This window comes from Agelaius tricolor, unplaced genomic scaffold, assembly GCF_023055355.1.
Source record: "Agelaius tricolor isolate 1412-34295 unplaced genomic scaffold, bAgeTri1.0.p SCAF_84, whole genome shotgun sequence".
NCBI classification, from domain to species: Eukaryota; Metazoa; Chordata; class Aves; order Passeriformes; family Icteridae; genus Agelaius; species Agelaius tricolor.
This window is the reverse complement of record NW_027269344.1, coordinates 667,724-681,039: the sequence shown is the minus strand read 5'-3', so window position 1 is coordinate 681,039 and position 13,316 is coordinate 667,724. Positions and strand designations below refer to the sequence as shown.

The 13,316-nt window shown below is 53.6% G+C and overlaps 1 protein-coding gene, 1 long non-coding RNA gene and 1 pseudogene across 3 annotated transcripts in view; 1 reads left to right on the top strand and 2 right to left on the bottom strand.

Annotated features, from left to right (window-relative positions):
* Window positions 1-13,316, bottom strand: part of LOC139585533 (zinc finger protein 502-like) — a 93,341-nt gene that overhangs the window by 25,906 nt on the left and 54,119 nt on the right. The window lies entirely within an intron of this gene.
* On the top strand, window positions 443-10,456 carry LOC139585548 (uncharacterized). The gene is made up of 2 exons (XR_011677113.1): window positions 443-629; window positions 9,194-10,456. It is a non-coding gene; the product is annotated as an uncharacterized lncRNA (long non-coding RNA).
* LOC139585539 (class I histocompatibility antigen, F10 alpha chain-like) lies at window positions 9,147-12,970 on the bottom strand (annotated as a pseudogene).

Genomic DNA, 13,316 nt, shown 5'->3' with positions numbered 1-13,316 from the left:
ATTTGGTAATAAATTCCCTCCGTGTGCCCAGGCCGGGTCTGTTGTGCCCGTGCAGGATTTGCTGAGGGATCTCTCCCGGTCCTTGTCCCCAGCCAGGAACCCTCGGTTCCATTTTCTGTCCCTGTGCGGCTGCGGGGGCAGGGACAGAGCGGCTCTGGGGGTGCCTGGCATCGGGCCAGCGTCACCGCTCGCCACGGGCACCGCTGAGATCCCGCGCCCCTGGGCACGCATTGCTGGGCTCACCTGAGCTCCCACCTGCCCAGCGCCCCAAGGTTCCCCCTCCCCAAAAAACTCCCAGCCCGGGGCTGCAGCGGCCCGGAAAGGCCTCAGCCAATCAAAACACAGCCAAAACGCGCCGCAGCCAATGGGAACGCGGGGCGTTGAAGAGTCATCAGTTGTGTGGCGGAGCCTCAGAGATCGGGTCGCCAAAAGTGGCGGCAGCCAATGAGAGCGCGCGGCGCTGCCGAGCCCGCCCTGCTCCGGACTGGTGCTGCCAGCGCAGCGCGGCTGCTTTGGGGCTGCTGCTCCCTGCCCGGCCCCGGCCATGGGGCGAGGGGCGGCAGCTGGGGCCCTACTGGTGGCACTGGTGGTGCTGGGAGCCCTCCCGGCTGCGGGCGCGGAGCTCTCGGGTGAGCGGGGTCGGGAGGCGCTGGGACAGGGGGGAGAAGGGGGAAAAGGGAGCGAAGGGGGGAGCCCGGAATGGAGGGGGAGGAGGAGGGGACCCCCCAAAGGCCGAGCGGGAGGGGCTGAGGATTGGGGGGAGGTGAGGAAGGGGTGGGAGACGGTGGGAAAGTGGGGAAAAGGGGAGAGTGGGACCCCAAAACAGGAACCCAGCACCCCCCACCCGGACCCCACCTGCGTCCCCCGCCGGGGCTGTTTGGGGAGGGGGCGCGTGGGGGGCGCCCAGGTCGGGCCCAGAGCCCAGCGCTGCCCCAGCCCGACCTGCCTCGCCTCTATCCCCGAGCTCCCCCCTCTTCAATCATCGCCAGATCCCCACTGGGGAAAAGCCCTACGAGGGTGGGGAGTGTGAGAAGAGCTTCAGCAACAGCTCCGACCTAAGGGCACGCTGCCACATCCACTCCGGGAGAGGCCCTGCGAGTGCCCTGATTGCAGGAAGAGCTTTATACGCTGTTCCAGCTCCATCTTTAGTGCAATACAACAGTCCCCCATGGGAGGATCCCCATTGGATGATCCCCAGTGACCCCCGTTGGGCAGAGCCCTGGTTATGCCCATTCTGGGTGACCCTTGTTGGGTGGGGGGAAGGTGTTGGAGAAATTTATTTCCCCTCTCCTTGTGCTGCTGTGATTTGGTTGGTAATAAGTTCCCTCCCTGTGCCCAGGCTGGGCCTGTGATGCCCATTTTGGTGTTTGATGAGGGATCTCTCCCTGTCTTATCCCAACCCAGGAACTCTTGGTTAAATTTTCTCTGCCCTGTGCAGCTGTGGGAGGCAGGGACAGAGTGGCTTTGGTGGGTGGCTGACATCAGGCAGCATCACCCAGGCCATGGGCACCCCTGAGATCCCAGTGTGGTGGTGCATTGCCCCCTCCTCCTTTCCAGGCTGCAGTGTGATCTGAGAAATGCTTGTTAGTTCTTGTCCTTGGAAACGGCACCTGGGTTTTGCTCTTTCCAAACTTATCAGAAACACTGTCTGCTCCCAGGAACTGCTAAAAGGTTCCTGTTTTCCTTATGACCAGCCTTGGAAAATATTCCTGTCTTGGTTTGGAAAGAGAGGTAGCTGCTTAAGGAAGGCAGGAGCCTCCCCTGAAATGGAAAATGTAAACCTCCTCCCTCTGAATTGTTATGAATTTGAAATTAAGGGGGCTCGCAGGCAAATATATGGGAGCAGGGATAAGAGTTCTTTATTAGGGAAAAAAATAAAAGGACAAAATAAACAATGCAGTAAATCCAACTAACACTGCCAGAGTCAGAACACAACCTGACATCCTGTTGTTCAGGGTGTTGGTAGCAGTCCAAGTGGAAATGTGCCTGCAGTCCTCCTGGAGTAGCAGATACGGTTTTGTTGGAGCAGTGGTCCTGTAGAAAGGGTGAAGTCTTCCTCTGAATATCCAGTGGAAGAGGCAGCTGTTTCCTCTGGGGATCCAGTGGAGAAAGCCATGCTGGTGTTCCAGAATCTCAAGATTATATCTGGGTAGCAATGCTTGGCTCCTCTCTCTGGGCTCACATCTCCCAGTGGGATGCTGTAGATCTTATCAGCCATGCAGTGACATGCAACAGCCTATTAACAACAGATGTCTCCCCTGAGGGAGGATTGGTTGTGGAAAAGATAAGGAAAACAGAAGACAACTGCCATTCAGATGGCAAATAGAAAGCATGGCAGTCAGGACATTACCCACCCCTTATTCTATTTCCATCTGCATCACAATGAAACCTTACACAGAGTTCTCACTTAAGACTAGGTTTCCCTGTGGTCCACAATGGCTTTCTCCATCTTTCTGCATTACCCATCAAGTGTAACCAGGTCCTTGAGCAAAAACAATTCCACGGATGGGTTTGTCTTTGCCTGAGGTGGGATTAATCCAAACAGTCTTCCCTAAAATGCCTTTCACATGTACCACAGGAACTTTATCTCCCTCCACTGTGTGCAGGGGTTCAGACTGGGCAGGACCAGCTCGATTTATGGACCCTCTGGTGTTGACCATCCAGGTGGCTTTTGCTAAGTTCATTTCCCAATTTCTAAAAGTCCCCCCACTGAGTGCCTTAAGGGTAGTTTTAAGTAGTCCATTGCACCCATCAACTTTCCCAGCAGTTGGTGCATGATAGAGGATATGGTATATCCATTCAATACTATGTTCCCTGGCCCAGGTGTTAAAGCCATTCTTGAAATGGGTCCCGTTGTCTGACTCAATCCTCTCAGGGCTACCATGCCTCCAAAGGACCTGGTTTTCAAGGCCCAGGATGGTGTTCCAGGCATTAGCATGAGACACAGGGTAGGTTTCCAACCATCCAGTTGTGGCTTCCACCATGGTCAGCAGGTAGCGCTTGCCCTGGCGTGTCTGGGGCAGTGTGATGGAGTCAATCTGCCAGGCCTCCCCATACTTGTACTTGGACCATCACCCACCGTACCATAGGGGCTTCACTCGCTTGGCCTGCTTGAGGGCAGCACACGTCTCACAGTCATGGATAACCTGTGAAATACCGTCCATGGTTAAATCCACCCCTCAGTCTTGTGCCCACTTATAGGTGGCATCTCTGCCCTGATGGCCTGAGGCATCATGGGCCCATCGAGCTAGGAACAACTCCCCCTTATGTTGCTAATCTAAGTCTATCTTCGACACCTCTATTTTTGCAGCCTGGTCTACCTGCTCATTGTTTCAGTGTTCCTCATTAGCTCTACTCTTGGGAACATGAGCATCTACATGGTGGACTTTCACAGGTAGCCTCCCTACCCTGGTAGCGATGTCTTTCCACTCATCAGCAGCCCAAATTGGTTTTCCTCTACGCTGCCAGTTGGACTCTTTCCACCTCTCCAGCCATCCCCACAGAGCATTGGCTACCATCCATGAATCAGTATAAAGGTAGAGTTTTGGCCACTTCTCTCTTTCAGCAATGTCCAGGGCCAGCTGAACAGCTTTGAGTTCAGCAAGTTGACTTGATCCACCTTCTCCTTCAGTGGCCTCTGCAACCTGTCGTGTGGGGCTCCATACGGCTGCTTTCCACTTCCAGTTCATCCCTACGATGCGACAGGAACCGTCAGTGAAAAGAGCGTAGCGCGTTTCCTCTGGGGGCAGTTGGTCATAGGGAGGAGCTTCTTCAGCACGTCACTGGTTCTTGTTCCTCTTCATCAGTGAGACCAAAGTTCTCACTTTCTGGCCAGTTTGTAATTATTGCCAAAATCCCAGGGTGATTCAGTTTCCAATATGGGCGCACTGTGTGATGAGAGCAATCCATTTACTCCATGTGGTGTCAGTGGCGTGGTGGGAGGTGGGAACCTTTCCTTTAAACATCCACCCCAGTACTGGTAGTTGGGGTGCCAGGAGGAGTTGCGCTTTTGTGCCAATCACCTCTGAGGCAGCCTGGACTCCTTCATAGGCAGCCAAGATTTTCCTCTCTGTGGAAGTGTAGTTGGCTTTGGATCTTCTGTAACTTCTGCTCTAGAAGTTGGTTGGCCTCGAGTCTCCCCAGGCATCTTCTGCCAAAGGCTCCAGGACACACCATTGTTCCCGGCTACAGAGCACGTTCTGCACCTCTGGTCCTGTCCTGACTGGGCCAAGGGCTACAGCATGAGTGATCTTCTGCTTGATCTGTGCAAAGGCTTGTTGCTGCTCAGGGCCCCAGGGGAAATCGTTCTTCTTGCGGGTGACCAGGTAGAGAGGGCTCACAGTCTGACTGTACTCGGGAATGTGCATTCTCCAAAAACCTATCGCGTCTAGGAGAGCTTGTGTTTCCTTCTTGCTGGTTGGTGGAGACACTGCTGTGATCTTGTTGATGACCTCAGTGGGAATCTGACACCGTCCATCTTGCCACTTTACTCCAGGAACTGGATCTTTTGGGTAGGTCCCTTGATTTTGCTCTTCTTGATAGCGAAGCCGGCTTCCAGCAGAATCTGGATGATCCTCTCTCCTTTCTCAAACACTTCCATCGCTGTGTTCCCCCACACAATGATGCCATTGATGTACTGCAAGTTCTCTGGAGCCTCACCCTTTTCCAGTGCACTCTGGATCAGTCCATGGCAGATGATGGGGCTGTGCTTCCACCCCTGGGGCAGTTGGTTCCAGGTGTACTGCACGCCCCTCCTGGTGAAAGCAAACTGAGGCCTGCATTCTGCTGCCAGAGGAATGGAGAAGAGCACCTTAGCATTGTCAATGGTGGCGTACCCCTTTGCTGCCTTGGACTCCAGCTCGTACTGGAGTTCCAGCATGTCCAGCACAGCAGCACTCAGTGGTGGAGTCACTTCATTCAAGCCACGATAGTCCACAGTCAATCTCCATTCTCTGTCAGACTTGCACACAGGCCAGATGGGACTGTTGAAGGGTGAGTGGGTTTTGCTGACCACCCCTTGGCTCTCCAGCTCACGGATCATTTTGTGCATGGGGATCACAGCATCCCAATTTGTCCGATACTGCCGGTGGTGCACTGTCGAGGTGGCAATTGCACTCGTTGCTCTTCCACCTTCAGAAGTCCTATTGCAGATGGGTTTTCTGATAGTCCAGGCAAGGTATTCAACTGCTTCATGTTCTCTGCCTCTACAGCAGCTATTCCAAAAGCTCACTTGAGTCTTTCTGGGTCTTTGTAAAGCCATTCCAGAGGAAGTCTATGCCCAGAACACACAGGGCCTCTGGGCCAGTCACAATAGGATGTTTCTGCCCCTCTTTCCCAGTCAGGCTCACCTTGGCTTCCAACACAGTCAATCCCCGTCACCCTGGCAATGGAAACAGGTTCTGCACCCACATGTCCCGATGGTATTAGAGTACACTGCACACCAGTATCAACTAAGGCATCATATTTTTGTGGCTTTGATGTGTCAGGCCATCAGATCCACACCGTCTAAAAGATCCAGTTTTCCCATGCCTCTTCCTGGCTACAGGCAGGGGCCCCCTAATCCTGGTTATTATTTCTTTCCTGGGCATGCATGCTAGAGGTTCTCTCCTTCAAGGAGATCTGATAGATCATACCCAGCAGCTCGGTCATGGGAGGTTGAGGCTACCTTCACTTTACTGGAGTTCCCTTGATTAGTGTTTCCCTCGGTGAGTTGATGCACTCGTGCTGCCAGGACAGAAGTGGGTTTTCCATCCCACCTTCCCATGTCTTCCCCATGGTCATGCAGGGAGAACCACACGTCAACCCCTGGGGTGTACTCTCTCTGTCTAGCTGGGGAATATTGGGCTCTGACTTTGGGGCTGTGACTTGCACTGGTGCCATATGGGAACTGTTGCTCCTCACTGTGGTGGTGCTCACAGGGGTCCCAGGATGAGGGAAGAGACGAGAATGTTGACTCCACAGAAGTCAGAAGGCTTGATTTATTATTTTATGATATATATTATATTAAAACTATACTAAACTATATTATATTAAAACTATACTAAAAGAATAGAAGAAAGGATTTCATCAGAAGGCTAGCTAAGAATAGAAAAAGAATGAGTAACAAAGGCTTGTGACTGACCAAGACAGTCCAGACAGCTGGACTGTGATTGGCCAGTAATTAGAAATAACCACATGAGACCAATCACAGATCCACCTGTTAATTCCACAGCAGCAGATAATTATTGTTTACATTTTGTTCCTGAGGCCTCTCGGCTTCTCAGGAGGAAAAAATACTAAGGAAAGGATTTTTCATAAAACATGTCTGTGACACCTCACCCCTCCCTCATCTCCTTCATCTCCTCTTTGAGATTTTTAATCACAGCAGAGACATGAGCCAGCATTGGGCCATTGATCATACTCTCACCTTTCTAAGCTTGTTGGCGACAGAGCCCACTGTCTCTTGGTTGGTATCTGCATTAATCATTGAGATGGCCCCAGATTTGCCAGGCTCCACAACATTTACCCTGTGCACCCGACCTTGTCGGGGTCATTTTCATGCTGTCCATCCCTCCCAAAGAGTCCCTCCAATGCTGCTACTTCTCTCAGCTGTTGGATCCCTTCCTCAAGGGTCTTCCAGCACATTCTATGGTGGTGCTCCTGCATGCTCTCCCTGTGGACAAACCTCTCTCTGACACTCATTAAAAGCCGCTCCTAGAGGGAAAGGGACCCTGGCTCCCTTACAAAAATCTGATTGATACCTGAGTCTTGGGTTGAGGGTCCCAAATTTCTTGCCTCACCACCATCCAGTTGCACACCTGTACTTATAAGGTCCCAGACCCAAAGTAGCCAGGTTGTATAAGTCTCATATCCCCATCATACAATGTCTTTGTGCAGATTTTGGAGATTTTCGTACGTCAGGGACTCGGTGACGATCTCAACCTCTGGGTCTCCTGAGGGTTGTGAGGGCCCTCCCTTATCTGGGTGCCCTGCTTTCATCTTAGATCTCCTTGTTTCCACAGGAGCAACTGCTGCTGGCTGTGTCTGCCCTTGCAGTTCAGCTGGAACCTGGACAGTTGTAACATCTGTGGGTTCCACTGCTGCACTATTAGATTCTCCCTCTTCGAGACACTGGGAGGGCTTCTCACGAGCTTGGGAAATGTGCTCCTTCAGCATTTGGCTCACCTCGTTTATCTCCTTCACCAGAACCCCCATCCAATCTGGGTAGTTTATAGCTGAGGTGGGCTGTGGGGCAGGGCCAGGCTCTGGGGCAGCATCCCTTGTCTTTGGGGTAGGTGTCAGGGTGGTTATCCAAGTTAATCTTCTCTTATCTCTAAATGCTAAACAGAACAAGCCTTCCAGCAACACCAGCCACTGTTTGATATCATTAGTATTTAGAGTGGATCTGAACCCTTCAAAAACTGGTAGAGCAGACCCAAAGAGATGGCTAAAGGGTTGGGAGAAGATTTCCCCTGGTGTCATTTCCTCACAGCAGGTGCTAATATTAAAGTAACCCCAAAAACATACAGTTAGAGTGTGATAGCTGTGAATCCATGTGCCTGCTTTCCAGAGGAAGTTAAAAAGCCATTAATTCCTCCCCTTATTCACCCATAAAACAAACTGGATAACAGCCACAGTAGCCTTGGTTATAGGACCCATGTTTAGATAAGGGCCTGCAAATGGGAGAAATGTAGCCACAACCACATGCCACCCAAACCAAGGTAAGCTGGACCACATGATGACAGCTTAACAAGGTTTCTGTAGCAGCGTACAAAAATTAGATTACTCAAGAACTGTTATTTCCTTTTTATTTCTGTGCCCTCAAGCCTCACGTTAAGCACCAAAATCTGTCTTGGTTTGGAAAGACAGGAGTCTCCTAAGGAAGGCAAGAGCCTCCCCTGAAATGGAGAATGTAAACCCCCTCCTTCCAAATTGCTATAAATTTTAAATTAAGGGGCCCTCAGGCAAAAAATATGGGAGCAGGGATAACAGTTCTTTAGTAGGGAAGAAAATAAAAGGATAAAATAAACAATGCAGTAAACTAAAACAACACTGACAGAGTCAGAACACAACCTGACACCCTGTGGGTCAGGGTATTGGTAGCAGTCCAATTGGAATCGTGGCTGCAGCCCTCCTAGAGTGTCAGGTGGGTTCTGTTGGAGCAGGGATCCTGTAGAAGAGTGTAGTCTTCCTCTGAAGATCTAGGGGAAGAGAGCAGCTGTTTCCTCTGGGAAATCTCGTGGAGGAAGCCATGCTGGTGTTCCAGAAACTCAAGATTATATCCAGGTAGGAATGCTTGGCTCTCCCCTCTGGGTGGAGCATCTCACACTGGGATGCTGTCGTTCTTATCAGTTGTGCAGTGACATTCAATAGCCTGTTATCAACGGATGTCTCCCCAGTTGTGGAAGAGATAAGGAAAACTGCCTACTTAACAGAAGACAACTGCCATACAGGTGGCAAATAGAATACAATTTGCTTGACAATCCAGGACATTGCCCCAAGCAGAATTTATTGCCCCAAGCAGGATAATTTCACACCAGAACTGAAGCATTGTGAATATTTGTGGTTATTGGCTTTAAAACACTGGGACATGGAAAAGGGGAAATGGATCTGTTACCAAGAGAAGCGAGGTGGGTGGGAGCAGTGGGATGAGCTCTGCTGGCAGCTCTCAGCTTTCCCAGGAAGAGGGAAGGGGCCGGATCCAGCCCCATGGATCCCTCAGGTAGTGATTACTACCAGGATGAGAGAGGGTCACGGTGTCACCCTGTCCCTGTCCCCATTCCACAGGATGGACTTGGCTGGATCCCCTTGGGAGAGGGAGCTGCTCCAGAATCCTACCTGACCCCACCCCAATCCTGCTCCATCCATCTATCCCACTTGATCCTGCCCCAGTCCTGTCCCAGTCCTGCTCCATCGATCCCACCTAATCCTGCTCCATCCATTCTACCCAATCCTGCACTGGAATCCCTCCCTGATCCCACTCCATCACTCCTGCCCCAATCCTGCTCCATCCATCCCTTCTGATACTGCTCCAGAATCCAGCTCCATCCCCACTTTACAATTCCACCTGATCCCACTCTAGACCCCTACCCTGATCCAAAATCCCTCCCCAATCCCAGTCTGTCCATCCTGCCCCAATCTCCCTCTGGAATCCCACCTTGATCCCATGCTGTATCTGCAGTGGAGCCATTCATTCCCATGTCTTTTCCTGCAGAGAGAGAAGATCCATGAGATTCCAGCACGGATCACACACTGGGATTAACCCCAGGATCCATCCTGGGATCCACACAGAGGGGATCCAGAGCTGGATCTGCCATTGGAACTCACCGGCCGCCGGGTTGTATCCATTCCTGTCCCTCCTCCCTGTGGAAACAAAGTGGGATCAGCATCGGTGGCACAGGATTCCCAGAACAGTGCTGGGTGGATCCGTGTCCCTTCCCGACCCCCATCCCGTGTGTTACCGGATTGGAGCTTCCAGACGCCGAATCTGATGAGGACAACGATGAGGATGAGGATGGCAGCAATGACAGACACAGCGACCACCACGGAGAGATGGGATAGTGAGGAGGGGGAGGGGAATCCCCATTTAGGAATTCCAAATTCCCAATCCCCACATTCCCAGCCTCACCCCAAGCGAAGATCCCGGGCTCTGGCATTCCGGGATGCTCCACCCTGCACCGGTACTGCTCCCGCTCCTCCGGCAGCGCCTCGATCCTGGCCCAGGTGTGGAAGGTGCCGTCGCTGTTGGGAACGATCCCGCCCCACTCCGTCTCCTGATCCAAGGTTTCACCCCCCTTCATCCAGCTGACTGCGATGGTGTTGGGGTAGAATCCGTACGCGTGGCAGGACAGGATCAGCATCCCGTGTTCCTCTCTTCCGGACACATGGACATCAGGGGGCTCTGGAATGGGATAATGGTAATGGACATCCATGGAATGGTGAGGGACATCCCATTGGAATGGGACTGGGGTGAGTTCTACCTATGGAATTCCCACTGGAATAGGATGAGAGTGACATCTGCCCACAGAATTCCCAGTGGAATGGGATTGGGGTGAGATCTGCCCACAGAATTCCCACTGGAATGGGATCAGGGTGAGATCTGACCATGGAATTCACACTGCAATGGGATTGGGATGAGATCTGACCATAGAATTCCCACTGGAAATACTGTGTTCCCAAGTCCTCCATTCCCAAATCCCTCATAGGAATTCTGCTCCCACCTTTGCGCTCCAGCTCCTTCTGCCCATATCTGATGTGCCTCTGGAGCCATTTTGGGCAGATGTGGTTCAGATAATTTGTCCACATCTCAACCCCGTTCAATTCCTGTTCCCAGCGTCTCCTGGTGATCTCAGCAGCGCTGTCGGCCGGCACGAATCTCCTGAATCCCAGGTCAAAGGAGATATGATCCCGCCCATCGTAGCCAATCTGGTGGGATCCACGGACACTCCCATCGGACAGGAAGTCACAGCCATAAACTGTCAACCTTGTGTGGAGACCTCAACCTTGTGTGGAGACCTTGGGGGATTGTACCCACAGAGACCCCTGGAATTGTGTCCCAGCCCCACAGAGCCACATTCCAGCCCTTTGGAGCCGCAGAGTCTGATGGAGACCCACAGAGCCTCATCCCAGCCCCTTGGAGCCCCATGGATCCACATCCCAACCCCATGGAAGTCAACCCAACAGATCCCATCCCAGCCCCACAGATCCCAGCCCCATGGATCCAATCCCAGCCCCATGGATCACAAGATATTCCATCCCAGTCTAATGGATCCCCATTGCAGCCCCTTGGAGCCCTATGAATCCACATCTGACACCTATAGATCCCATCCCAGCCCCATGGATGCTCACCCCAGCCCTACAGACCCCACTCCAGCCCCACAGATCCCATCCCAGCCCCACGGATCCCCATCCTAACCCCACGGATCCCCATCTCAACCCTACAGTTCTTATCCTAGCCCCATAGATCCCATTCCAGCCCTATGGATCACAAGCTATCCTATCCCAGTCTAATGGATCTCCATTTTCAGCCCCTTGGAGCCCTGTGAATCCACATCCAAGATCTACAGATCCCATCCCAGCCCCATAGATCTGTACCCAAGTTCCACAGATCCCATCCCAGCTCCATGGATTCATATCCCAGCCCCATGGATCCCATCTCAGCTCAACAGATCCCATCCCAGCTTAATGGATCCCCATTTCAGTCCCTTGGAGTCCTGTGAATCCACATTGGGGATCTACAGTTCCCATCCCAGCCCCACGAATCCACATCCCACCCCCATGGATTCCAACCCAAGTGCACAGATCCCATCCCAGCTCCATGAATGACAAGCTATCCCATCCCAGTCTAATGGATCCCCATCTCAGCCCCATCGATCCCCATCTCAGTCCTACAGTTCCCATTCCAGCCCCACAGATCCCATCCCAACGCCATGGATCCCAACCCAGCCCCATGGATCTCATCCCAGCCCCATGGATCCATATCCCAACCCGTGGATCACAAAATATCCCGTTCCAACCTAATAGATCCCCATTTCAGCCACTTAGAGCCCTGTGAATCCACATCTGAGACCTATAGATCCCATTCCAGCCCCATGGATCCAATCCCCAGCCCTACAGTTCCCATTCAAGCCCCAGAGATCCCATCCCAGCCCCATGGATCCCAGCCCTACAGATCCCATTCCAGCCCTATGGATCCCCATTCCAGTCCCACAGCTCCCCTCACTCATCGCCGCTCTGGTTGTACCGCTCACGCAGTATCTTCAGGTTCCTGACATCACTGTGCTGGTTCCTCACATTGGTCTGGGTCCCCATATCCAATATTCTGGCTTGACTCCATCCTTTATCCACTGCATCAGCGGCTCTGCCCGGCCCCGCTCGCTGTCGTAGCGCACGAAGGGGATCCCATCCAGGTACCCAATATCCATGAACTGGGGGATCCCCGGGCTGGGCTCTGACACCACCACGTGCAGGTAACGCAGGGAGTGGAGAACTGGGGGGACACGGAGATTTGGGGGGATTGAGGAGATCATGGATCAATGAAAGGGGAACTGGGAGAGCTGGGAAGGGGTTTGGGGATCCTGGGGCCAAGGAAAGGGTGTACAGGGTGGGAGAGGTGGGATGGACAGGAAAGGGCCTGCAGGGGGTCCTGGTGTCCAGGAATGGGGGCTCAGGGGGTTCCAGGGTTATGGAAAGGGGGAGAGGAGGTACAGGGACTGGGAAAGTGGCATGGGGGTTCCAGGGGATGCATGTGCCCAGGAAAGGGGATCCAGGGGTCCCCAGTGCCAAGGAATGAGGGGTCACAGGGTGGGGAGACCTGGGAATAGGAATCTGGGGGTCCTTGATGCAGAGAAATGGGGGGGGCTGGGGACTGAGAAAAGAAGGAATGGAAGTCCAGGGGTCTCAGGATGAAGGAAAAGAGGGGTCTGGGGACTGGGGAAGGCAGGATGGATGGGAAAGGGGTTGCAGGGGGGAATTGGTACTGGATAAGGGGGTGCAGGGGGGTCCCAGTGCCCAGAACTGAAAATTCATGGGGGTCCTGGGGCTCAGAATCCCCCCAGGGACCCTCCTGGACATCCTGAGACACCTCTCCCCGCAGGACGAGCAGGTCCCGGTGCCGGGGAAGAGGGTACAGGGGGGTCTCGGTGCCCGGACATGGGCGCCCAGGAATGGGGGCTCAGTGGATTCTGTTGCCTGGGAATGGCAGTTCGGGAGGGTTTTCCTGTCCAGGAATGGGGTTCAGGGGCTGGTGAAGGGGGTTGAGAGGGGTCAGTAGACTCAAAATTGGGGTACAGGGGGGTTCCCCTGCCCAGGAATGGAAGTCTAGGGTGTTCCCGGTGGCCGGAAATGGAACTTCAGGAGTTTCCCCATTTCGGGGTTCCCACTCACCTTTGGTCACGCCCCCCGGGTCCCCCAGGAGCCCCAAGAGCAGCCCCAGAGCCAGCGCGGGAGCCATGGCGCTGCTCCGCTGCGGCCCCGCCCACAGCCCTGGCCCCGCCCCAAGGAAAAGCGGGGGCTGGGGTGTCTGAGATGGGGGAGGGCCAGGAAAGGGGGTGCAGGGGGGCTTTGGTGCTGGATGAGGGGGTGCAGGGGGGTCCCTGTGCCTGAGAATGGAGGGTTTGGGAGGGTTCCAGTCCTGGATATGGGGGTGCACGGGGGTCCTGGTGCAGCAGAATGGGGGGGTCAAGGACTCCCAGTGCTGTATAAGGGGATGCAGTGGGGTCCCGGTGCCCAGAAATGGGGGTTCAGGGGGGTTTCCATGCCCGGGATTTGGGGTTCAGGGGGTTCCAGGCTCCAGATAAGGGGGTGCAGGGGTTATTGGGGCTGGGGAAGGGGGTACA